General features: G+C 42.4%; 1 long non-coding RNA gene and 1 pseudogene across 2 annotated transcripts in view; one reads left to right on the plus strand and one right to left on the minus strand.

Annotated features, from left to right (window-relative positions):
* The window catches only part of LOC133767087 (uncharacterized), a 67,683-nt gene extending 48,241 nt beyond the window's left edge, over positions 1–19,442 (plus strand). Inside the window, exon 4 of one of the 2 annotated variants that reach the window (XR_009866804.1) lies at positions 19,408–19,442. This is a non-coding gene — a long non-coding RNA (uncharacterized LOC133767087). Of the gene's footprint in view, positions 1–14,056; positions 14,102–19,407 lie in introns of those variants that run through there. The other variant, XR_009866805.1, reaches the window with a different exon arrangement.
* Positions 19,443–24,817: 5,375 nt separating this feature from the next.
* LOC133767086 (UPF0235 protein C15orf40-like) lies at positions 24,818–25,189 on the minus strand (annotated as a pseudogene).
* Between the last annotated feature and the right edge of the window lie 896 nt (positions 25,190–26,085).

The raw sequence follows: 26,085 nt of genomic DNA on the forward strand, positions 1-26,085 counted from the left end.
TTTTCTCTTTTGGGGAACTGTTAACACTTTAGTCATGGGGGTTGGCTGGAAGGATGAATGCATGTCTCAGGATTACCATTTGTGTCCCTTTGAAGTCTAGAGTTTGGCCAATTTTCAGTAGTCTGCTGCTGATGCTTCTACTGGCTTGTGATCCTAGTTCCAGGACTGCCTTACCTTGGTCGAAGCACAGAACCACTGGGGATATCCACTGTAACAGCTGTTTGACCCTGGACTTGTGCCTTACTGTCAGTGAACTTCAGCGTCCTTGTTTGTAAACCACGAATGGCAATGCATCTTGCAGAATTTGGGAAATAGCTATAAACGATTAATGTAGGAAGCTGTTACGAGGATCTACAAAGTGACAGCCTTGAAGTGTTACGCAAGTCAGGCTCCCGGAGTCCTTTGGATTTCATGAACCAAAAAATTTCAAATTGTCTTTTTGGCACTGATAGAAGTTGGCAAATTTTACTTTTTCTTTGTTGAGCAAAGACAATAAAAGAGAAAACCAACGCAGCTATCATTTACTCTCATCCTTCCTGTAAAAGAAACAAATTTTAGCAACAAAAAGGGAGGATGCAATCTAAGAAAATAACACGATCCTTTCAGTTAGAGGCTGGTGTTGTGCAACAGTGCATTAAGGCGCTGCTTGTGTAACTGGCATCCTGTTTCAGGGGATTAATCTGAGTCCCAGTTGCTTGGCTCCTGATCCAGCTCCCTGCTAATGCACTGGGAAAGGCTGAGGAAGATGGCCCAAGCACTTGGACCCCCACCGCACACATGGGAGATGCAGGTAGAGTTCCTGGCTCCTGGCTTCAGCCTGGCCCAGCCCCTGGCTGGTGTAGCCTTCTGGGGAGTGCATTAGTGGATGAAAGCTCTCTCCCTTTCTGTGCCTCTCTGTCTCTCTGCTTTTACAATGAATAAATGAAAAGTCCTTCATGAAAAAGTTCTTACTTTTTTCATTTCACCCTGAATGGGAATAATTCATCGGAGGTAGGCATTGGTTGAACTGATGAATATGCCCTGTTGATACATTTGTCTGAAGTCATGCTTTCCTCCTTTGGCTGAACTTGCCGTGTTTTCTGAATGTGATCCCCACAGCAGAGTCAGACCTTGCTGAGCAAACGGGGGTGCTGGTGAGCTTTTTGTTTTTTCACTGTGTCTGAGTTTAAATCCTATTCCTCCAAATGCACCCGGCCAGGGTGTGTTGCTTTCTGATGTATTTTCAGTGGCTGTTCATCTGACCTGACCCCATGCATGGGTGCTTGTGCACTGGTTTTCCATCTGTATGGATCTGCTCATGCTGTCAGGTCGAACAGGCTGAATTTCATCAGCTTTCCCATTTACAGATCACAGATGAAATCCCTGAAAACTTCTTCATGTTTGATTTAGATTATGATGACTTTAGAAATAATGATGTCGCCAAATAATCATTCCTCCACCATGGTTTGTCATGATTCTTTTCTAATTTTTAAGGTCATAAGGCCCACAAAGTGTATAGACATTTGGTTCAACAAATGTATCAATGGCACAAGTGCATATTCTATAACCATGGAAAACACACGGGGCTATCTCTGTCAGAGAAGGAAATTTGGAGGTAGAATGTTATATTGTTATGGAATAAGAGTTTGAGTTCAGAGATAGCCTTTTTGATAATATATAGACCATGACTGTGGTGGAATGAGAAGGCCATGCCAAGGTGGCCACTGGCAAGTGAGCGTCAGTTATTCAGGAATGGCTTTGAAACCCACCTGGCAATGGAGCCTGCCTGGCAACAGGCTGTGATTGGATGGCTTTGGAAACTGCCTGGCAACAGGCTGTGATTGGATGGATTTGAAACTGCCTGGCGACAGGCTGTGGTTGGTTGGGGCATAGACCGCCCCTTGACCAGATTGGCTGGTCTTGGCTATATAAGCTGTTGTACCAACTGTAATAAACGAGTCTGCAGGCTGCTCGCCTCAAGCCTGCTTTCACCCGACTCCCCGGGGTCTGTGTGCTGACTCCATGCCTCTTGCCCCCACCACGCTGCTCCTCTCAGAAATGAATCCACTGCAACATTGTTGAGAAATCAACTGCAACACATGACCTTTAGTTTTAGATGGGAAAAAGTCATCTGGGCAGGGAAAGACTTCTCCATGTTCACAGAGAGTTAGACCCTGGATAGATGATGATAAGGCTGTGTTGTGAAGGATGCTTTCTTAGCAAAGTAGCTATTAAAGAATGTTTCTTTTTCTAGAATGACTTAACTAGTGTTGTGCTTAGGGCTTTGGATTATTATTATTTTAAAGATTTATTTATTTATTTGAAAGGCAGATTTACAGAGAGGCAGAGAGAGAGAGAGAGAGAGAGAGAGAGAGAGAGAGAATGTCTTCTATTCGCTGGGTCACTCCCCAAATAGCTGCAATGGCCAGAGCTGTGCCAATCTGAAGCCAGGAGCCAGGAGCTTCTTCTGGGTCTCCCACGTGGGTGCAGAGGCCTGAGGACTTGGGCCATCTTCTGCTGCTTTCCCAGGCCAGAGCAGAGAGCTGAATTGGAGGTGGAGCAGCCAGGACATGAACTGGCGCCCATATGGGATGTCGGCACTGCAGGTAGTAGATTTACCCTCTACGCTATAGCGCAGGCCCCCAGGGTTTTGGATTGTGACCCATCTATAAAAAAGTGTGAATGCCATGAACCTTAAAGATAATAACTGTTCTGACACTGAGGTCATAGTTATAAAACTGAGTTACATGAGAAATAGTCAAACAAGTTTGAATGTTGCATTTCACCCTGAACCCAGTTTCTGCCAAGACATTACCACGTATTTGTTATTCAGTCAATGGGGAGGAAGCACCCGTAAATGGCTAACGACCTGAGCTTTGGTGCTGAAAAACTATAGAGTTTGAGGCCTGTCTCCAAAATGTGCTTTTTTATGTGAACTTCAACCATTGTTTATCTTCTTAAGTCATAGTTTCTAATCTCTAAAATAGTCATATTAACCTTAGGGATTTTTTTGTACATCTCTGAAGCTAGTACTGTGATAATAAAGAAGTAGGGTATATTCTCCCCAAAGAAAAAGATTGTATCTTGAATGTCACTGCTTTGAACAATTTTTGCCTTAACAGGATATTAACAGAACTTTTGAGGGTCACAGTTAGGTGATCAGATATAACAAAATTGCAGAGATAATTGTGTAGGAAGTCTGAATAGGAATAAAATATGTGATACGATTTATGTTATCACAGGCCCTGGTCTAAGATATTTGGTGGTATGACAGGGGTCAGGAAACTACAACCCATGGGCCTGCTGCCTGGTTTTGTAAATAAAGTTTTATTGGAACAAAGCTATACCATTTCAAGGATGGGCATTGTGGAGTAGTGGTTTAAGATGTCACTCGGGACTCCCACATCCCATGTTGGAGTGCCTGGGTTCTAGTCCTCCTCTGCTTCTGCTCTAGCTTCCTGCTAGTGCACAGCAGGCAAGGCAACAGGTGAAACCTCAATTACTCAGGCTCCTTCTACCCACATGGGAGATCAGGGTGAAGTTCCTGCCTCTTGCCTTCAACCTGAAGCAGCCCTGGCTATCAGGAGTATTTAGGGAGTGAACCAGCAAATGGAAGATCTGTTGTTCTCTTCCTCTCTCTTTGTCTCGGTTGCTCAGTGTTTCAATAAATAAAAAGCACAAAAGTAAGCATTTGAACACCTATGTTCAGTTATTTACATACTGTATATAAATATGCTGATTCCGTGCGGCATTCCTGGATCTGAATGGTCATGACAGACACCATCTGGTGCACAAACTCTAAAGTATTCACTATGTGGACCTTTGTGGAAGGTGTGTGTTGATCCCGGCTGCATAACCATGCTGATGCCATGGGTTCAGTTTCTTTTTTTAAACTGGAGAAGTAGAAAGGCACCAGCAGCCTCTGTTCTCTTAGCATTCACTGTGGTGCCTCGCTCTATGTCCTGCATATTATGAAACCTATACATTCTATGGCATGCTTTTTACTTTTGATGTCCTGTGAGTTTAGTAAAAACAATTACATTGGATAGTAAGGGGGTTGAAGACTTCTTCTAACAAGGATATTATAAAGAACAAATTTATTCTTTTTTTTTAGGATTTATATTTATTTATTTGAAAGAACTACAGAGACCAGGGGTGAGAAAGAGAGAGAGAGAGTGAGAGAGAGAGAGAGAGAGAGAGAGAGGATGTAACCTTTTTGCTGGTTCACCTTCCAAATGCCTGGGACTGGGCCAGACTGAAGCCAGGACCCTGGCACTCCATCTAGGTCTCCAACATGGATAGGGGGCATAGGACTGTTTATGATGGGGTCTGAGCTGTGCACTGTCAATAGCTGGGGGAATGATTGTTTCAGTACTGTGAGGGGAGAGGGTTAGTTGGGAGGCCCCCCCTTAATTCCCACTGCAGACCAAACATTTTTTCAATTTTTTTCTGTAAATGTAATTTTTTCTGTACATGTTTCTGTATCTAAGAGACAGACATAAAAAAGTATCTGTAATGTCATTATAATATCCAATTTTAATTATTAATGATTCTTAACTTCAATCTGTGTTCAGCATTCAGGTTTCTAGTTGTCTGATAAATATAGCTGTACATAACTTATTGATGAATCTAGAGGCCGACCTTGTGGTACGTAGAGTTAAGTTGCCACTTACGACACCACAATCCCAAACCGGAGGGCAGGATTTCTCTGCTTCTGATCCAGCTCCCTGCTAACACGTGGGAAAGCAGCAGAAGATGGCTCAAGTGCTTGGACCCCTGCCACCCATGTGGGAGACCTGGATGAAGCTCCTGGCTCCAGCCCAGGCCAGCCCTGACCTTTGCAGTCATCTGGGACGTAGGGGCTGTGAGCCAGCAGATGGAAAAGTTTTCTGTCTTCCCTACTCTCCTCACTCTTCCTGTCAAATAAGTAAATAAATATTAAGAAAAGTCACATTTGAAGGAATTTATTTAAAGTTTGTTTTTGATTTTCAAGTAAGATCCACGGGTTATAATCAATTGGTATCTCTTAAATCACTTCGAATCTAACAGCTTTTATTTCATTTTTTTACTTGCAATTTATTTGTTGAAAGAATCTGGTGGGGCCGGCCCTGTGGCACAGCAGGTTAATGCCCTGGCCTGAAACGCCAGCATCCCATATGGGCGCCGATTCTAGTCCCGGCTGCTCTTCTCCCTGTCCGGCTCTCTGCTGTGGCCTGGGAAAGCAGTAGAAGATGGCCCAAGTCCTTGGGCCCCTGCACCCACATGGGAGACCTGGAAGAAGCTCCTGGTCCTGGCTTCGGATCAGCGCAGCTCCAGCCATTGTGGCCAATTGGGGAGTGAACCATCGGATGGAAGACCTCTCTCTCTCTCTCTCTCTCTCTCTCTCTCTCTGCCTTTCCTCTCTCTGTGTAACTCTGACTTTCAATTAAAATCAATAAATCTTTAAAAAAAAAGAATCTGGTAGTGTTCTATTCTATAGAGTTCCCCAAAATCAATCTTGACTTAAAAAAATCCGTTTGTCAGAGGTGGGGGCTGTGGTGCAGCAGTGCTTAGGAGGCCTGCATCTCCTATCTGAGTGCTGGGAATTGAGTCAGCTTCCTGTTTGTGCATCCCTGGAGGCATCAAATGATGGCTCAAATTCTAAGGTCCCTGCCGCTCAAATTGGGAATACCGATGGAGTCCCTGGCTCCTGACTGCGGCCTGAACAGCCCTGGCTGTTGTGGGCATTTGGGTAGTGAACCAGCCAGTGGAAGATTTCCCTGCCTATCAAACAAATACAAATTAATAAATAAAATTTAAACATTGCATGGTGATTATGGAAGTAATCAATGTACATTACAGATAAATTAGAAAATATGGGAAAGTATAAGGAAGAGATTTTAAAAAACCTCTTGCCATGTCTCAAACAGACTATCACTAAAAATATGTTGGTATATTTGTTTCCTTTTTTTATCCTTGAGATAATGTAGTTTTAATTTACACTATAGTCAAAGGATTAACACTCCACTAAAAGAAGAATTCAACAGGGGCTGGAGCTGTGGTATAGCGGGTAAAGCCTCTACTTGCAACACCAGCACCCCACATGGGCACTGGTTCGATTCCAACTACTCCATTCTGATTCAGCTCCCTGCTAATGGGTCTGGGAAAGAAGGGAAGGATGGCCCAAGTGCTTGGGCCCGTGACCATGTGGGAGATCTGGTTGAATCTCTGGCGCCTGGCTTTCGCCTGGCTGTGCTCTGGCCATTATGGCCATTTGAAGAGTGAACCAGCTGATGGAAGATCAATCTCTCAGAGCATACATTTATTTACTGTAAATACTGGGGAGAGAAAAATGAGTGAAATGACTTTCTCACCAGGCAACAACAAACATGTGCGACAATCAGTGGATAGTTGGTTATTTTTGGAGGTATAAGTTACTGACATGGAAAAGTGAGAGGAGGTTGTCCTAGATTAAAAGAGACTCACAGATATAACAACCTGGTACCATCAGCTCTCTACAGGAGTCTTTGAGGCTATGAGGGTGTTTGATTTTAAGTGAGGCAAGAGATGACATGTGGGATTTGGAATGAATTCAGTGAGTCACGATAATGCCCTTGTAGTTGTGGTGGGCACCTGTCGTATCCAGTGTTGAATTTTCTCGGACCACCTTTTCCCTCCAGCTGCGGCTACTGTACCTGGAACTGTACAGGTAAACTCTGATAGCACCTTGCGTATACTGCACCATAGACCTCTGCTGAGAGTGTCTCTACTGCCCCCATGGGACACCTGTGCGGAGTTTTCCAGCCATTCTATCTCCTTCCAAAGCATTCTATTGCAAAGCCCAGCATTCCATGAGGCCATCATTGACCCTGAGGTATGGAAACCAGTCTAGAAACACCTCTCCCATTGCTGTCACTCAGTAAGTAATTTAAGTGTATTCTTCAGCTCCTTGGAGGGTGTATTAGTCAGCTTCTCATCATTATGACAAAATACTCAAGACAGCCTAACCTTAAAAAGTGAACAGGCTGACCTTGACTCGGATTCTAGAGGTTCACAGTCCAACATTAGGAGGCCCATTGTCTTGGCCTCCGATGATGGTGCTCTTACTGACAGAGCTTTGAGACAGTGCAGGGCATCACATGGCAAGAGACAGGATGCATATGTGCTTCTATAGCCATGTTTGTTTATAAAACTGCCAGCATTCAATTGTGGGGACTTCATCCCAACAACCTAATCCAGTCTAACCACTGCCCCAAGGCCCCACATCTAAGCACCATAACTGAATTATGTTTTCACCCTCCTAGTATCATTAACTTGAGACTTTGGGGTTTAAACTTCTTTGTGAGTTCACCTTCCAAATATTCAAACCACAGCAGAAAGTCCTCAGCTGAATCCATCCCCGTGTATTTACTGGGTCAGCGATCTGATAATGCATCCCTGGGTTGGCTTTCTCTCTCTTCCTCTTCCACTCTTCTCAGCCCCGAACCACCTGGGATGATTTCTCAGAGTCACAACTTGATTGCAAGCCCTTGGTTCAGGTTCTGCTTTGTGGGGAGGGGTCCCATGTTGAGATGGTGGTTAGGAAAGAAATTGATCATTTCTTTTATTTTCACTTTTATTTAATAAATATAAATTTCCAAAGTACAGCTTATGGATTACAATGGCTTTTTCCCCCCACAATTTTCCTCCCACCCGCAACCCTCCCATCTCCCGCTCCCTCTCCCATGCCATTCACATCAAGATTCCTTTTCAATCATTTCAACATGTGCATGTAGAAGTCTTCAGGGGGCCGGTGCTGCCTACGGCTCTGGCATCCCTCATGGGAGCCGGTTTGTCGCCCTGCTGCTCCTCTTCCAGGCCAGCTCTCTGCTATGTCCGGGGAAAGCGGTGGAGGATGGCCCAATTCTTGGGCCCCTGTACCCATGTGGGAGACTGGAAGAAGCTTCTGGCTCCTGGCTTAGATCGTTCCAGCTCCGGCCTTTGTTGCCATTTAGGGAGTGAACCAGAGGATGGAAGATCTCTCTCTCTCTCTCTCTGTCTCTCCCTCTCTCTGACTATAACTCTACCTCTCAAATAAATAAATAAATAAATCTTAAAAAAAGTCTTCAGACTTTTTTATTTAAATATTTCATTAACATCAAGGAAGAAATATACGGAAAGAGAGTGAAGAGATAGATGAGCAAAAACCATGATGATTGCTCAATCTGAGTGTTGAGTGTATGGCAGCATTTTGAGTACGTTTAAAGTTGTTGTAACAAAAAGTACAAAAGGTTAAAGTTATTACCAGGTCTGTGAAGTAGAGCAGTATAGTTCTGGGAGGCTGTCTCGATTCTAGAGAACCCAGCCCAGGTGGGAGATCAAAAAACACTTTCCTGATGAATCGCTGTTAAGCTGTGGCTTCAAGGACAAAATGTGGTTTTCAAATCCATCCTGCCAAGGCACTCAAGGTATCTTGGTGAATCTGGCCCCAGTACTGGGGTCACTTGTGGAATCTTGGTTAGAATTCTGGGCCCTAAGCCTGCCATGTCCTGGGCTGCCCCTCTTCTCAGCACTTGGTGCTTTCAAAGGGCTCTGTTCTCATATAGAATCTGCCGTGGGTGGCTAATCACTGTGTGTGAAATCTCTTCATTCACCTGAAGACATCTACTGTATCTCCAGGTGACTGTTGGAAACCCGACCGTTTCTTTTCTTTGTTGTGAGTGGTAGAAAGGCAATTGGAGAACTATTTTAGGGTGGTTCAAAGTTGAATGAACTGCTGGGTAGCCTTGACTGAGTAACTGCTTTTCTTCACTATTTGCAACATCAGAATGCTTGGATCTATTTGATGGCTTCTCTTCTGTTATTTGGGGCCAAGAATGAAGGCACAGGGACAAACACTTCACTGTTAGGGCACATTCATGCTCTATTCTCAACAGGCAAAGGAGGAGTTCATAGTCATGCTGCTGCCTGGGTTAGGAAAGTGCATTTTGCTTATAACTTCAGGAAGTAAACAGCCAAATCACTCTTCTTCCTTTGTTTTGCTTTGTAGTGCCTTGTTTACAGCAGTTTTCTCTACTGATATTGACACTTAACCCCCCAGGCTTGCTCTGTTATGTGGTGTTACCTTGGGTGCTTAACTTGCTTAGTATCACAAAGTGCTTTTCTAACTGTCTCATGTATTCCTCACAGTGTCTCTGTCATGTTTCTCCTTCCCTCCCTACTTTCCTTTTCTCTTGGTTTCATTCCACTGTTCCTTAATTCCTTTTTCTCCCTCTCTTGTTCCTTTGTTCCTTCCCTTTATAACTTTCTTAATTGCAATGAATATCTTCAAAGGTTGGTTTGCATGTTTGATGTCTTGAGTTTAAATTCGGTTCCATCATTTCCTTTCTGTGTGGCCTGAGATATTCACTTCAAATTTAAGGCTAAATTTACCCTTTCATACCTGGGCTGAATACAGCACTGTAGCAGTGTCTTGAAGTGCTAGTTTACTGGACTTACTATGGAAAGTAAACAAAACTGGCTCCTTTTATTGTTGCAAATATTACTTTTTAAGCTCTTTACATACAACAGTGACTGATATGATTGACACAACTATGGCATTTATACTTGAGTTATTGAGAAAACTGAGGCACACAGTTAGTAATTGGGCATACCCATGGTTTCAATTTGGACCTAGTTGTTTTCAACACTGGTGATGTTCTAACTATGTTGCTTAATGTTTTAAACAAAGTTATCCATCACTCAGGATTCTTTTCTGTTTCACTTTTGGACAGGAGTCCAAGAATTCCTAATAATCATGTTATTAAATCTGTATCTATGAAGTTGGCACTGCGGCATAGTTGGTTAAGCCTCTGCCTGCAGCGCCAGCATTCCACATGAGTAACAGTTTGTGTCCTTGCTGTTCCTCTTCTGATCCAGCTCTTTGGGAATGGCCTGGGAAAGCAATAGAAGATGGCCCAAGTACTTGGGCTCCTGCACCCCCGTGGGAGACCTGGAAGAAGCTCCTGGCCCCTGGCTTTGGATTGGCACAGCTCCGGCCTTTGCAGCCATTTGGGGAGTGAACCAGTGGATGGAAGACCTCTCTCTCATTCTCTCTCTCTCTCTCTCTCTCTCTCTGTTTCTCCCTCTCTGTGCCTGTAACTCTGCCACTCAATAAAGAATTTTTTTTTTTTTTAGCCTGTATTTACCAGCATCTAAAACCACATTCCTGTTCATCTGGTATGCAGGACTTATTACACAGGTCAGATTCCTGCCTTCCAGGATTTTGACTCCTAAGAAAGAATCACTGAGCCAGGTACATTCTGGTAATTGGATACGATTTAACACTTGTCTTACATGCCTGTTGACTCAAAGAATTTGACTCACAATAGTATTTGTCCACAACTTTGCTTATGTAATGAAAAGGTACATTGGTAAAAATGCAGAATTGCCACATAACTGCAACTTGCCTTCTAGCTTTGCTCAAGTTCAAATCTCTCTTTGTTCAGTATTAATACAGCCACCAGCAGCATCTCATCATATCTGTGGATTGTGAGGTGTGTGTATCTTCCTGCCACATTGACACTGTGGTCACACTGTATACTACATAGTTACACAAACCAATCACTAAATTTTTCATTTAGTTTTAATGCCCTCCTAGCAGTGATGAACAGGGAGCTGCCAAGCACTCTACTCTGTACTTACTGTGCAAACTTCTGAGCCTGTTTCCCATCCATAAAATGATGAGAAGGATTTCACTGCATTATTGGGAAACATTAGTGAGAAAATGCACATCAGGCATTTTGCATAGATTTTGGTATAAGGAAAAGATTATTTTTATTACTAACTTATTTGCTAAATATTTTTGAATGCTTGATATATATATTGGACATAGGCTGTGTGCTGGAGATGTGAAAGTGAGGGCATCTCTAGAACTTAATCTTCCAGGGGTTCACAAAAGACAGAGTATTTTCTGTTAGCAAGGCAGGGTTGTGGAAAAAGGTGATTGGTGCTCAGAGTTTCCCAGTTCACACAGTCACAGCAATGTATGTCAATTATATAGTCTGACAAGGCATTTAATTTGGCCCTCTGTATACCAGTAACCGATTTCAAACCTGACAGTTTCATTTTGGATTCAGTGTCTCAGGCTTCCATTCATTCCAAAGAATTATCTTTCAAACAACACTCTGCAAGAAGTGTGTTAGAACATCATCAAGTAACACAGTGTAATTAAAGCCAAATGTTGCTGATGTGACCAATTGTGAAACCTCTAGCCTCTGAGGGTCACACGGAATAATTTATAGTTAAACTCCACTGGATTTTTCAAATTAGATTCTGTGTTATTTTAGCTGAGTAGGAATTTACAGAGCTTCAAGGTGCTACCCAATCTAAGCAACTGAAAACAAGGAGAGAATGTAGAACGACAGCCTGACCAAAAAGCACTCCAACTGGGCAGTCCCATGTTGCTACAATGCCTGAATACCAACTCAACAGTCACCGCATACTGGGTGTGCTAATTATTGCAACCTTTTACTCCTCTTGTGTAGAATTCAAAAAAGGAAGAAAAAAAAAAAAAAAAAGATAGTCCTAAACCAAAGACTCAGAGGCTTGAACTCTAGCTTTACTGAAAAATGTTTGTTTGCTGGCCTCAGGGCAAAGCAAGGCACACCCCAGGGATTAATGGTGTCTACATCCTCAGTGCTGCTGGTAGAGGAACTGCTTGGTATTTGTTTGTCAGTGATAGAGTAGTGGAAACATATTCTACTGTTGGATGTAAAAATCCAAACCAAAATGGCAATGAATGACCAATCGGGGTGGATCCTTCAGCTTCTTGTTAGTGGAAACAACATTGAAAGGAAACACAGGGTGTGCATCGCTTCACGATGGGGGTGAACTCTGCGAAAGACAACGATTGCGTTGCTCTGTGGCCAACATAGCGCATACTTCCACAAACCTAGATGGCGTAGCCTGCTACACCTGTGCTATATGTATGTACATATGATATTGTTCCTAGGGCTATGATGGAGAAAACAACACAAAATTAAACCTAGCACAAGAAAAAATGATGCACTGAAGTTGTGGTAAATTCAAGATGCATAAGGTTGCTTCTGGTATAACAGCATTGAGTTTTGCTGGAATATATTTTTTAAGATTTATTTATTTATTTGAAAGGCAGAGTTACAGATAGGCAGAGGCAGAGAGAGAGAGAGGGAGAGATCTTCCATTCACTGGTTCACTCCCCAGATGGCTGCAGTGGCCGGAGCTAAGCTGATCCAAAGCCAGGAGCCAGGAGCTTCTTCTCAGTCTCCCACATGGGTGGAGAGACCCAAGTGCTTAGGCCATCTTCCATTGCTTTCCCATGTGCATTAGCAGAGAGCTGGATTGGAAGTGGAGTACCTGGGACTTGAACTGGCGCCCATATGGGATGCTAGTACGGCAGTTGGCAGCTTTATCCACTGCACCACAGCGCTGACACTGGAAGATTTATTTTTAAAAGCCGAAGTACACTCTAAAACAATGATAAAAAGTATAGCACAGTAGGTAGATAAACCAGTAACAGTCACTTATCATCATTAAGCATTATGTACTGTACTTAATTGTATGTACTATACTTTTATATAGCTGGCAACATGGTAGGTTTATCTACATTATCCTCCACAGAATTAGTTAACCAGAGGATGAATAGCAGAAAGAGCTGGGCACTTACCTGAGACACCATGAGAGCTACAAGGTCACTCACTAGGTGATAGGGATTTTTCAGCTCCCTTATACTCTTAGGTTGTCACCGTAGTATATTCAGGCCCTCCCCGACTGAAATGTTAGGTGGCGCATCATGTCTAACATGAGAAATGTGGAAGTCAGTTCATCTGATAAAACAAGTGCTCAATAGAAATGACCCTTGAAGATAGTGTGGGAGAAAGCTAGAAGCCAAATGCTACAGGAAATATCCATTGTCCAGGGCCAAACACCAGCGGGTCTTTCCTGACTCTTGGCTGCCTTAGGTCGTCTCACTGCCTAGGTCTACCCTGATTGTCCACATCTTTGGCTGCATCACGAGTGAAATGATCCATCTGCATCTATTATATAGCTAATGTGAGTAGTTTCTAGTGCCAGTGCACATTTTCAGACTCATTTTTGGTTCGCTATTTTAATTCCACTCACTCTTCTTTTTGGCTCTCTAAGATGTTTTGCTTCCCCCCACCACACCTTACTGTGATCACATTTTGGCGTTCACTGTTAACTCTTTTTAGTTTGTTTTCAACTGTGTGATAATGTCCTACCCATCCTCCTCCAAAACTCTTTTCTACAATTCCTTCCCCTCTGAGAACTAGGGTGTCCTGCACATGTTCCTCTTGCCTTCACAATTTGCACTATCCTAAAGGTATTCATTTTTTAAAAGATTTATTTTATTTATTTGAAAGACAGAGCGACAGAGAGAGATAGAGACAGAGAAAGAGGTCTTCCATTCACTGATTCACTCCCCAGCTGACTGCAACGACCAGAGCTGCACCAATCTGAGGCCAGGAGCTTCTTCCGGGTCTCCCCCGTGGGTGCAGGAGCCCAAGCACTCGGGCCATCTTCTACTGCTATCCCAGACCACAGAAGAGAGCTGGATCGGAAGTGGAGCAGCCGGACTAGAACCGGTGCCCATATGGGATGCCGGTGCTTCAGGCCAGGGCTTTAACCGGCTGCACCACAGCGCCAGCCCCTAAAGTTATTCATTTGATTTGTGTCTGCACTAGTGGATGTGAACCTTATGTGGGGCAGGATCCTATCTTACTGATTTTTGTATTTCCAGGGTCTAATACAGGTCTGGCACATAGAAGACCTTATAAATATTTGCTGGAGACAGGGAGGTAGTACATGGTATTTAGCATTCTGTACAAAGACGTCTGAAGGGTCAGGACACTGAAACTGTCTGTGGGAGTATGAATCCTGGTCTGGGCCTGTACCAGTCCTAAGAGGGACACCTGTTGTGTAATTTGCCCAGGAGGGAGGACCCTTTTTGTGATTTCTGTTGCAGTGTCTTGTTTGCTTATAGCAGATGGGTATATAAACAAGCAAGTGCGTGATGGTCTCCACACTCCTCTAGAGCTTGTAGGAAACAAAAGTGTGCAAATGCAGCTTTATTTTTCCCTAGGCTAAGAACACACAGTCCAGTTTTCAAGCTGTTCAAAATCTATGGGTAAGTTCTCGTATCTTTCTGCTATTGAATCTTTGTTTAACTCTGTGGAGGATAAATCCTGACACCTGCATCTGAAAATGGATAATTTAATTGGCAGTGGCATCTGATTTGTGTTATTTCAAATGCAAGCATTCAGTGACTCTGATGATTATGACTGTGTGCAGGTACTGTCCATCTGTCCCACAGACTTGTGATACTCTTGAATAGTCTGTGGGACCCTGAAATGTGTCCACAGTGGGTTCCGGGTCTGTTAGATAAGCATCTTTGTGGCCAATTTAAAAAAATGATGGTTCTAAGATCTTAGTTATGTAAGAATTATTACAATAAAAATTATTTCTAGGCAAAGAGCATGCTGTTTAGTTGATTTTTTAAAAAGAAAGATTCATTTATTTACTTATTTGAAAGCAGCAGAGGTGCCTGTGCTGTGGCATAGTGGGTAAAGCTGCTGCCTGCAGTGCCAGCATCCCATGTGGACGCTGGTTCAAGTCCCAGCTGCTCCATTTTCAATCCAGCTCTCTGCTATGGCCTGGGAAAGCAGTAGAGGATGGATGTGAACTTCATATGTAGGAGATCCAAAAGAAGCTCCTGGATCCTGGCTTCAGATTGGCACAGCTCCGGCCATTGCAGCTATCTGGGGGAGTGAACCAGTGGATGGAAGACCTCTCCCTCTGTGCCTCTTCTCTCTTTGTGTAACTCTTTCAAATAAATAAATAAATAAATATTTTATAAAAGGCAGCAGAATGGCAGAAAGAGAATGAGAGACTGAAACAAAGACACTGAGAGATCATCTGGTTTGCTCCCCAAATGTCTGCAACAGCCGGACTGAGTCAGGTGTTGGGAGTCAGGAGCCAGGAGCTCCACCTATGTCTCCCATGTGACTGCAGGGACTCAAGTACTTGAGCCATCTTCCACTGCTCCCCAGGTGCATTAGTAGGGAGCTGGATTGGAAGCTGAGAAGCTGGCATGGGAACCTAGCTGTAATGGGATGCAGGCGTTCCAAGCAGTGGCTTAACCTACTCTACAACAACACCAGCTCACTGTTTAGTTGATCTAAAAACATTTTTTCTAGTATGGATTTATTCCAGCATTTTGAAAATATTAAGTCTTATGTTGTAACATCTCATTAGATTTCATCAGTACGCTAGAGGGTATGCTGAATATAAACACCTTCATTTGTGCATTCATTCACTCCTTCCTTACTAAGAAACTAGCTGCAGCTCCCCAGTGCTTATTTGATTCTTAACGTGGAGCAGACACCCAATGAACTTGAGGTGACTGAATTTACTCACATACATATTGTTTTATTCTCTTATCGACATTTATGGGGCAGCCACCGAAGGCCGGTTACTATGTTCAGTCACAGGGACATAGTGCTTGTCAATGTACACCCAGTCTCTATTTCTCTGGAGCTTAGAGTAATTGATATATTTCACAGTATCACTCTGAATGAGGATTGTCATCCCTCTGATTGAGGCCCTATTACTATCTGTTCTGGTGAGTAGATGTTTAATGAATGGTTCTCAGCCCTGTCTGTGCTTTGAAACCACCTGCGATGCTTCTTGAAAATACCTAGGCCTGAGCCCTAACCCAGACTAACTGAATCAATATCATGGCAGGCAGGACCCAGCACTGGCCACTTTTTAAAAACTCCCAGAATACTGTGAGGTATAGCCCAGTTGGAGAATTACAGATCCTTTGCCTCTCTGCAGGTTGTTTGTCCATAGTGGTCTGAAAATATTAATATTTGTCTTGACTCTTTCACAAGAGGGAGACTGCATTCATATTACTTTTATTATGCTTGTTATTATTGTCCTATTTTACTATTAATTATTATTTGTAATCTACTACTATGCCTGATTTATAAATTAAACTTTAATATAGGTATAGATGATAATATAGGACCTGGTACACCCTTGGTTTGAGACGTGGGGGTCTTGGAATGTACCCTTGGCAATAAGGGGAAGTTATTGCACTAAGTGATTTCTTATACCTTTGGTATCAACTTTATGTGTTTTGTTGGTATTTGGGTTATGAGTTGTGTTGATAAACGGGGTATGTTTGATATATCACTGCTGTTGGTTAGGTTGAAGTTCTAACCCCCAGTACATCATATTGTGATCTTATTTGGAAATAAGGGGTAATCTACAGGTTAAAATAAATCTGCTTAAAATGAAGTCTTTAGGATGGGTTCTAATCCAAAGTATCTGTGTTCTTATAAAATGGAAGTTTGCACCCAGAGACACATAAGGCGAACACCATGTGAACATGAAGGCAGACAGTAGGGTATAACTTCTATAAGCAAGGTACAATGATCGATCAGCAAAAACACCAGTGGCTGGGAAAGCCTCATGGAATGGATTCTGTCTCACAGCCCTCAGAAGGAACCACTTCTGTTGGCACCTATAACGTGGACTCATGGCCTCCAGAACTGAGAGAGAATGAATTTCCTTTGCACAAGCCATCTGGTCTTTGGCACCACTTTGCCAGGGCAGCCTCATGAACAAGTTCAGTCATCATCTTTAGAACAGTGTTTGTAAAGGGCTAACTCTTTGAGGTGGTCTTTCTTCTTTTTTTTAAGATTTATTTGAAAGGCAGAGAGAGAGAGAGAGAGAGAGCAAAAGACACACACACACACAGAGAGAGAGAGAGAGAGGGAGAGAAAGAGAGAGATGCATAGATGCATCTACTGGTTCGTCACCAAGTGCTTAACAGCAGAGGCCAGACCAGGCTGTAGCCAGGAGAGACTGGAACTTCATGCAGGTCTCCCACATAGGTGGCAGGGCCCCAGCTACCTGGGATAGCTTCCACTGCTTGCCCAGGCACATCAGCAGGAATGCTGGATCTGAAGTGGAGCAGCCAAGACTTGAACCAGCCGTCGTTTGGGATGCCTGTGTCACATGCAGGTAGCAGCTTAACCTGCTGTGTCACCATGCCAGCCTCCTTTCTTATCTCTTTCCTGAAAGTGGGCCAGCCCCAACCACTGAACCCCAGCTGAATGCTCTGTGTGCTGCTTTCCAAGCAGGCTCATTGTTATTAAGAGTCAAAGTGTTGATGTGTAAGTGACCAGCCCACCCGAGTCGGAGAACTCCAGCTTGACTCCATGATGAATAATCAATGTGTGATAATTCGACTTGCCGAGCAGAGCTCCGGGCCACAGTAGCTGTTCCCGGCAGATCGATAACGGACTCAGAGACACTTGTTTCCGTGGCTGTTTAAATTCCGCCTCATCATTTGATTTGCTCCGACAACATTCAAGGCTTGCCTCTTTAAGTTATTGTTTCAGCAAATTCAATTTGCAATTACTTGCAATATGAAAAGTCTCAGAGATTCCATTTAATGCGTTATTAGCTGTAAAATCTACCACTGTTTCAACAGCAGAGTGTGAGGAGCGGTTAGTTTGTTGCTCGGTTCTGCTTTTTTCTTGGAGTTTCTGACCATGAACAGCTCCTTCAAAATTCCTGATCAGGGGACCCAGGTTTGAACTGCATTTGCCTACAAAGTCGGGGATTTCTGGGGGGGAAAATAAGCTACTCCGAAGATAAGTTATTCTCAGCAGTGAAGCTTTGCTTGTCAAATGTGGGGCCATGCACTAAAACTCATGCAGATTTTGTTTTTCAGTTGAAGAACAACATGACTATAACAGCAAGTCAGCCTTAAGCAGGGGGACAAGGGAGAGTTTACTTCTTTGTTATTTGAATTATTTATAGTTGTGTCTTTTGTTTCTCTGTATAATATTAAAAATGAAGAAAATCTTCCCTATTTGAAACCTAACAGACCATGGTGTGTAAGATCTGAGAAGATATTTCCAGCACTTAACTTCTTGGCCATCAGCATTAGCCAAGCACTGTCCTCTTGCCCTGTTCTTATTCTACTCCCCCTTTGTTCCCCACCCCTCTCCTACAGTGTAAGGGCCTGATCCCACATCACAGCTTCCATGTTTATTGCTGGCATGCTGTTCCCTCCCATTTTTCTCTGGTTTGTTTCTTATCAATTGGTATGATTTGAATATGACTTGACTCCAAACTCAGGTAGGATTTTCAACCGGTGAAGTCCCACATTACAGTACTAAGAGTCCAGTGATGGTGCTAGTGGATGTGCCTGGCCTCTCTCACCATAGGTTGTTTCGTGGTAATCTTGTTCAGCCACTGTGGCCTCAGAGTTTCTGAGGGTAAGAACAAAAGCTGCCAAGCCACTAAAAGCCCAGGTTTGAAGATACACTCCCAAAACATTTTTGTCCAGATTCTGTTGCTTGGAGAAGGATACAAAGCCAGCAAAGTTCTAAATGAGTTAGAGATGTAGATTTGGTCTCTTGATGAGAAGAACGGCAGTAGAGCATGGGCCAAGGGGACAGGATTCACTAGGATCGTCATCATACCGAACTGCCCCAAGACCCATGTGATGCATTTCTGTGTAAGTACCCCCACTATTAGTTGACTTTTCATTACTGCAACCACATTATCCAAGAGAACCTGTCTAGGAAGGAAGAAGATTTGGCTATGGTTTTAGAAGCTGACAGTCCAGAATCAGGCAAAGCCCTTAGTCTGGCACCTGAGGAGGGCAGTGGATGGCAGAACAGGTGCAGCAGGAGGATCCTGTGGCCGGCCTGGAAGCAGTGAGAGGCAGCAAAGTCATCCTTTGTGCCTAGAGGTCTCTCTGCCTAAAGCCGCCAAGCTTTGATCACAGAGGCTCCATCTAAGTGGCTTCAGCCAACTGAATCACCTTCCAAGGCCCCACTACAAACACCATAATTGGATTAATGTCTGTCACGAATCTATTACTACAAAACTCTGCAGACTGAGCCTTTAACACATGGACCTTTGGAGTACACCCAGACTTTTACCCAAACCAAACACCATCTGAGTTACTTATGGTGTCAGCTTTTGGGACATATGAAAAATGTCTTATACATTCATGTCTCAGACATTTGCATTTCTGCTTTCTCTCATAATAACCTGAGAAGTATAGCCACTCAATAAATGTCTCATTGTTTTTTCTGCCACTACTGTACTTATATTGATATCTTTAGGCTAAACTTTATTTTTATTTTCATATTGGCGAATGTGCAGAGATTCTCCAAATACCTTAGGTCCATCATTTCAAGAAAATGGGAGTGAATCCTGGAATAAATTATATTGATTTTAACTCAGACATTTAAATTTATTTTGTTTATTGCTTTTGCAATTGAAGAATTGATCTCAGCAAAGCAGACAGAACAAAAATAGATTGGTTTTATTGAATTCACAGTGACCTGATTAAAAAACATAGTCATTAAGAGAAAAATAATCTTACTCTCTATTTTATTACAGAATTTCTTCTTCCACAAATTAAGTGATCTAATAGAGTAAGTAAAAATATGATGCATTTTAATTGGTGTTGTATAGAATGGTTTGTGCCTGTTAGCAAACATGTGTTTTAGAATATTTCCCTTTCATTCAGAGGATTGCAAAACTCAATTTTTAGCAGGTGTCTCTCACTAGCCAATATTTGTATGTTGAAAGCACAAAATCTGATGGCCAGTCACACAGTTCACATGGATACTGATTTAGATCTTTATTGATACTGATTTAGATCTTTATTTCTGGAAAGAGATGTTAAAGTGTGAGTCCTTAATCACATAAGTTATTTTCTTAAAACAAAATAAGCTCTTACATTTCGTTTAGAAAATTTCTGGATAGCAGAAGGAAATAAGGAAGAAAGTAAAAATCCTGCAGTCTCCTGAAATTTCATCTTGAGTGTTAATTAAGACATAACATCCACCACGTAATTAAGTTGTAAATTTTGCTATTTGAACTTGGGAGATGAATAGATCTGAATTCATTTTCTGATAGTTCATTCACTCAGAAGCCTGCTGCTACTTCCTATCTGAAGTCGAAGAACCAAATAGATTTTGGATAGCACAGAACCTCTTGTTCTTTGAACTTGCTGTGCAAACTCAATACCAGAGCTGGATAGCGAGGGGTACTTACATACAGATTATCTAAGTTCCTTAAAGAAATTGGTGTCCTGCTGATCCCATTGTACATACTGTTTCTAAGTTACTTTCTTCACTTAAAAATATATTGTGAAAGGAAGATTGCAGCTGAGAAATGTGATTTGTCGTTGTTTCAAAACCCTCATACAAAAACCCAACAAATAGATAACAAAATCAAAACCTTTAGGTAATATTTAGCACAAAACTAATAATGAGGTCTCCCCAGGAACTCTGAATTGGATCCATGAATAAACAAGTAGTAAACATGATGTGATAAATGCTCTGTTCTGAGCACTATTTTTTTAAGGAATACAAACTTCATGCATTTCATAAATACAACTTTAGGAATATAGCAATTCTTCCCACCATACCTGCCCTCCCACCCCTCCATCTCCTACCTCTCTCATTCCCAGTCCCATTATCCACTAAGACCCATTTTCAGTTAACTTTATTTATTTATTTATTTTTAAAGATTTATTTATTTATTTGAAAGGCAGAGTTACAGATAGGCAGAGGTATAGAAAGAGAGAGAGAGAGAGAGAGAGATCAGAAGAAGAGCATGGGGCCGGCGCTTGTGGCTCAGTGGGTTAACTCCCTGGCCTGAAGTGCCAGCATCCCATATGGGCACCGGTTCTAGTCCCGGCTGCTCCTCTTCCAATCCAGCCCTCTGCTATGGCCTGGGAAAACAGTAGAAGATGGCTGAAGTCCTTGGGCCCCTGCACCCATGTGGGAGACACAGAAGAAGCTCCTGACTCCTGGCTTCGGATTGGCACAGTTCCGGCCGTTGTGGCCATCTGGGGAGTGAACCAGCGGATGGAAGACCTCTCTCTGTGTGTTTCTCTGTAACTCTGTCTTTCAAATAAAAAAAAAAAAATAGAAGAAGAAGAAGAGCAGCCGGGAGCCGGGACACAAGCAGGCACCCGAATGTGAGGCCGGTGCTGCAGACACAGGCTTAGCCTACTCTGCCACAGCACTGGCCCCTAAAATTATTTTTTAAAACTTGAAGTTTGTGAAACCTTGAGGAAAAATATGTAGACAATCAAAAAAGTGTTTGAAATAAGCAGTAAGAACCACCTCCCCAACCCTGGCTACACACCCTTCCCGGCTGCACTCTGTGGAGCAGCTGTCTTTATTATTAACATGTTCTTGTTTTTAAAAATAAATGCATTTATTTATTTATATAAAGAGAACAGATTTAATGTATTTCATATATACAGTTTTTTTCTTTTTTTAAATTTTTTATTTAGTAAAAATAAATTTCCAACGTACAATTTATGGATTACAATGGCTTCCCCCCCACCACAATTTCCCTCCCTCTCACACCCCTCCCATCTCCCGCTCCCTCTCCCATTCCATTCACATCAAGATCCATTTTCAATTATCTTTATATACAGAAGATTGATTTAGTATATATTAAGTAAAGATTTCATCAGTTTGCACCCACACAGAAACACAAAGTGTAGAATACTGTTTCAGTACTAGTTATAGCAGTACTTCACATTGGACCCTAATTTAAGGACAGATCCTACATGAGAAGTAAGCATATATACAGTTTTAAGAACATAAAGGTATTACCTGCCCTTCACTCACTCAGCTGTGGAGCCATCCAATCCTGGGCTTTTCTTCCCTCCCTCCCTCCCTCCCTGCCTCCCTCCCTCCTTCCTTCCTTCCTTCCTTCTTTTTTAAAGGATTTATTTATTTGAAGGCACTATTACAGAGAGGGAGAGACAGAGAGAGAATATTCCATCTGCTAGTTTAATCCCCAAATGATTGCAGGGGCCAGGAGCTTCTTCCAGGTCTTCCATGGGAGTGCAGGGACCCAGGTACTTGGGCCAGCTTCCACTGCTTTCCTAGACACGTTAACAGGGAGCTGGATAGGAAGCAAAACTGCCGCAACTTGAACATAAATCCAGAGCAGATGAAATATGTGTGTTGAAGAGCTTTTTGCACTTGATGTTCACTGAAGTACTATTCAGGATAGCCAAGTTACAAAAGCAACATAAAAGTCCATCAACTGATGAATGGATAAAGAAAATTGTGAGGGCCAATGCTATGGCCTAGTGGGCTAAGTCTCATCTGCAGCACCTGCATCCCCTATGGGCACCGGTTCAAGTCCCAGCTGCTCCACTTCCAGTCCAGCTCTCTGCTATGATCTGGGAAACAGTAGAAGATGGCCCAAGTGCTTGGGCCCCTGCACCCATGTGGGAGACCTGGAAGAAACTCCTGACTCCTTGTTTTGGATCAGCTCAGCTGTGGCCATTGTGAATATTTGGGGAGTGAACCAGAGGATGGAAGGATTCTCTTTCTCTGCCTCTGCCTCTCTGTAACTCTATTTGCCTTGCAAATAGATAAATAAATTTTTAAAAATACAAGAAAATTGTGATACATGCACCGAGTAGACTATAATTCACGCTTAAAAAGGAAGGAAATCATGGCATTTGCAACAATATAGCTGAACCCTGGGGGATATGATTTTTTTTAACTTTTATTTAAGAAATATAAATTTCCAAAGGACAACTTTTGGATTATAGTGGTCCCCCCCCCCCCATAACCTCCCTCCCACCCGCAACCATCCCATCTCCCACTCCCTCTCCCATCCCATTTTCCATCAAGATTTATTTTCAATTATCTTTATATATAGAAGATCAATTTAGTATATACTAAGTAAAGATTTCAATAGTTTACACCCACACAGATACACAAAGTGTAAAGTACTGTTTGAGTACTAGTTATACTGTTAGTACAACACATTAAGGACAGAGATCCTACATGGGGAGTAAGTGCACAGTGACTCCTGTTGTTGATTTAACAATTGACACTCTTATTGATGACGTCAGTAGTCACCAGAGGCTCTTGTCATGAGCTGCCAAGGCTATGGAAGCCTCTTGAGTTCGCCAACTCCTACCTTATTTAGACAAGGCCATAGTCAAAGTCAAAGTTCTCTCCTCCCTTCAGAGAAAGGTACCTCCTTCATTGATGGCCCATTCTTTTGGAAGTTCCTCCCTTCAGAGAAAGGTACCTCCTTCTTTGATGGCCCATTCTTTCCACTGGGATCTCACTCACAAGATCTTTCATTTAGATAATTTTTTTGTTTTTGTTTTTGCCAGAGTGTCTTGGCTTTCCATGCCTGAAATACTCTCATGGGCTCTTTAGCCAGATCCGAATGCCTTAAGGGCTGATTCTGAGGCCAGAGTGCTGTTTAGGACATCTGCCATTCTATGAGTCTGCTGTGTAGGGGAATATGATGTTAGGTATAATAAGGAAGGCATAGAAAGACAAACCCTGTGTGATCTCACTTGTTTGTAGAATTTTAAAAAGTCATAGTTTACAGAAGTAAAGAGGAGAGTAGTGATTATAAGAGGCTTTGGAGGCTGGGGGCTGGGGAGATGTTAGGCAAAGTACAAAATTTCACTGAAACAGGAGGAATAAATTGCAGGTGTCTGTTATACATAATGGTGACTATGGTTAATAACAATGCATTGTACACTTGAAAATTGCTGAGTATACTTTAACTGTTCTTACCACAAAAGAAGATAAATATGTGAGCCAAGATGTGTGTTAATTATCTTGGTTTAGCCATTTCACAATGCATGTATGTTTCCAAACATCATATTGTATACGATAATACACTTTTTGTCGATCAAAACATTTCAAAAATCAACAGGATAAAATTAGTGATTTAGATTAATGGTTATGATTTGGATAAGTAAACACATTTGGGAATTTGCATCAGAAAGGGATTTTTAAAAGACTTATTTATCGGAGAGATAGAGTTATAGACAGAGAGAGGGAGAGACACACAGAGAGAGGTCTTCCACCTGCTGGTTCACTCCCTAAATGGCCACAATAGTCAGAGCTGGTCCAGACCAAAGCCAGGAGCCAGAAGCCAGGAACTCCATCCAGGTCTCCCACAGGGGTGGCAGGGACTCAAATACTTGGTATATCATCTGTTGTCTTCCCAGTATGTACATTAGCAGGAAGCTGAATGGGAAGCAGTGTAGTTGGGACTCAGTCCGAGGCACTCTGATATGGGATATGGGCATTCCAAAGCAGCAACATAACTTGGTATGCTGTGATACCTGCCCCGCAAAGAGATTTTAATGAAATTTCATTATTTCTCTCCCTCCCTCCCTCCCTCTCTTTCTCTCTTTAGATTTATTTATTTGAAAGGCAGAGTTACAGACAGAGAGAGATCTTCGATCTGCTGGTCCACTCCCCATATGGCTGCAGTGGCCAGAGCTTGGCCGATCTGAAGCCAGGAGCCAGGAGCCAGGAGCCAGGAGCCAGGTAAGAGTTCAGAGCAGTGTGATTGGTTTTCCCGTCCCAGGATTTCAGACTTGCTATGGAGGTACCATTTTAGCTTTTAACCTGGAGTGGAAGGACATGGACTTGAGTGCCATCTTGCATGCTGTGACTTTGAATCAGTCACTTGTGGGTACCTGAAGTCCCATTGCAGAATGAAAAGGGTAATACCAGGTCCTCTTGAATATTTTTCCACTGTTATTTGATAGTGCCATGAAGTCAGAGTAATTTGTTCAAGGTTGTTTGGAGAATTTTAGAACCTATTCAATGCATAGTAATTTTAAAACTTCTCCTTTTTTCTGTCTTATTTATATTTAAATATATACAAAAATACATTTTCTCTCATGTTCTTCTGTGCATTTAAACCTATTTTCCTGTTTAATGGCCTGTTCATCATTAGCAGTACATTTCTCAATGATGACCGACTTTTTCATTTCTTGCTTTTACTTTTTTTCAGCGCTCTGTTTTAATTTCTCCAAGATTTCATCTGGCGTTTAGAGGCCAAGAGCTTCGCCACCTTCTCCGGAGATCCAACACCCTTATCCAAAACCACATCAGTTTTCCTGAGCCCTAAGACCTTGGAAAGGTACCGAAAGAGCTCTATCTTAGCCTCTCCTTCCGGCCAAGGCGGGGCAATAGCTATATTTACAGCTTCAGCTGTCAATCTGTCACAGCCTTCTGCTCAGTGCCAGGTTTGACAGCTTTGAGGATACAACTTTTAGGATCAACGGCCACATGGCCCAAGTAGGAAGCAGTGTCTCTTGGTCCTTGCTCTGGCTTTGACTCTGGCTCATCGCACCTGCTTTCCTGGGCATGTTGGTGCCAAAATGGAGCCCAGCATTAGCCCGGATACCAAGGCCTATCCCAAGCTCCCTTAACCAGCAGCCCAGCCTCAGCATCCCCGCGAGATGGGCCTGCACACAAACATTTAATATCTATGAAACTCATGATCTAGAGGTGTATTTATAAATCAACAAGTGATCCTTTCTCATGCAAATCAAGATTAATATGTGCAAAATAACTGATCTCATTACATTTGACAGCAGGCTTTTCACTGGATCTTCATATTTCATATTGTAATGCTTGATCAGATTGAATGTTGAACATTAGAAAGACTACGAACATTTATGAAAAATGACATAATTTATTTTGTGAAACCAAGTCCAAATATGTAAAAACATGGGGCCTGAATTAATTCATCAAGAACATCAATAAGCTGATAAAGCAGGGCCATTCTCGTTTCAATCATAATCTTTAAGCTGTATTCATAGAAAAATTACTTATTAAAGCAGCAATATATGTGATTAATGGGTTGGTAGTGGTACTAATTACTCATTCGAATGCAAGGACTAAAATACCCTAGGACTTGAGGAAATATAGTGATTTTCATTAAAAGGATTGGCTGAGTCCCAAAGTCTCAAATGGGTTTGTATTCCAAGCTGTAAGACCATGGTTTTGATCTAAAATGAAAAGGAAATTATCTTAGGAAGTTCTAACATGGTACTAACACAGGAAAGCCTTTCTCTTTCATGTTTATTTAATCAAAACTCCTCACTCTAAGATAAATAACCAGGTTTCCATTTGCCTACATAAATTTTTTAAGTTAAATTTTGAGTAGCAGGTTAAGCTGCCATTTGTGACGTGGGCACCCCATACTGGAGTATGGGTTCAAGTACTGACATCTGAGTTTCCAATCCAGTTCATGTGCTGG

The sequence above is a fragment of the Lepus europaeus genome, chromosome 9 (assembly GCF_033115175.1).
Source record: "Lepus europaeus isolate LE1 chromosome 9, mLepTim1.pri, whole genome shotgun sequence".
Classification (NCBI taxonomy): domain Eukaryota; kingdom Metazoa; phylum Chordata; class Mammalia; order Lagomorpha; family Leporidae; genus Lepus; species Lepus europaeus.